This window comes from Aplysia californica, unplaced genomic scaffold, assembly GCF_000002075.1.
Source record: "Aplysia californica isolate F4 #8 unplaced genomic scaffold, AplCal3.0 scaffold00003, whole genome shotgun sequence".
Classification (NCBI taxonomy): Eukaryota; Metazoa; Mollusca; class Gastropoda; order Aplysiida; family Aplysiidae; genus Aplysia; species Aplysia californica.
Window position 1 is genome coordinate 1,430,105 of NW_004797273.1, and position 1,054 is coordinate 1,431,158.

At 42.0% G+C, this 1,054-nt stretch overlaps 1 protein-coding gene across 1 annotated transcript in view; it reads right to left on the bottom strand.

Moving 5' to 3' along the window:
• The window catches only part of LOC101851541, a gene marked incomplete in the record, with an annotated part of 136,551 nt that overhangs the window by 133,589 nt on the left and 1,908 nt on the right, over positions 1-1,054 (bottom strand). Inside the window, 1 exon segment of the mRNA XM_035968207.1 lies at positions 205-577.

A 1,054-nucleotide genomic window follows, 5' to 3' on the forward strand; every position in this document is an offset into this window, starting at 1 on the left:
TCCCTCTCTCTCTCTCTCTCTCTCTCTCTCTTTCTCTCTCTCTTTCTCTCCAAACTAACAACAAACACCCCCATGAAAGTATTTGTAAATAATAATATAATAACAAGCAATGCTGGTTTGCCCTGCCTTGTGGCTCAACACTCAACAGCTGCAAGAAGTGGAAGGGGGGAGGGAGGGGAGGGTCTAGGGGGAGGGTGGGCTTACCTGGCGTCACTGGCCTCTGAGACGACGATAATCCGATCACCCATAGGTCAGTTGTTATATCCCACACCTGTGGTAATCCTAATCCAATCCGAGAAGCCAATCGCACGGGTTATGATGACTCAGCACAGCAGACAATAGTAACAACTATCCAATTCAAAGTGAAGTGAACAATCCTCTCGATCAGATCCTGTTCCTTATTCAGAATTCAAGTTTAAAATCCAAACGTTTTGTTGTGGGGGGTTTTCTTCCTGCTGTGGGCTAACGTATGATTTTTTTTCTTCAGAGAAATAATTCGTACCTATACCTAGCAGATAAGAAAAGTCATGGTTTTAATGTGAAAGGTGACGTAGACCATGGATCCACCTGAAAATGCCTGAGAGTAGAACAGATCGATACACGACGGCGTTGACGTTAGGAAATAAAATCAAAATCGTGAGACTCAAGGAAGACTTACACGGGGTTTCTGTTTTAAGAAAGTTTCAGCAGCCACGGTAGATTTTTATTTAGGAAACAGGTTTCGATCCTGCCTATCAGGACTAATACAAATTGAAAAGGATACAACGTTCCAGAAAAAAGACCGAGATACTCGATATTAATCCTCCTCACACGAGAATCGAACTCCGGTCTTCTGTGCGAGACGGCAAAGCGCCTAACCAGTAACCACTACACCACAGGCGCTGGTTGCCACGAAAGAACATGATGGCAAAGAATAACATAACAGGTAACTGTAGAAGTTTCAGAATAAACGTCACCAACTTAAACAAATAAATGTATAAATGTCAAATCAATATATGACGCTGTTTTATCCTAATTTTCTTTTAAAATCCATTGGGAGTGAATTTCCGTACTA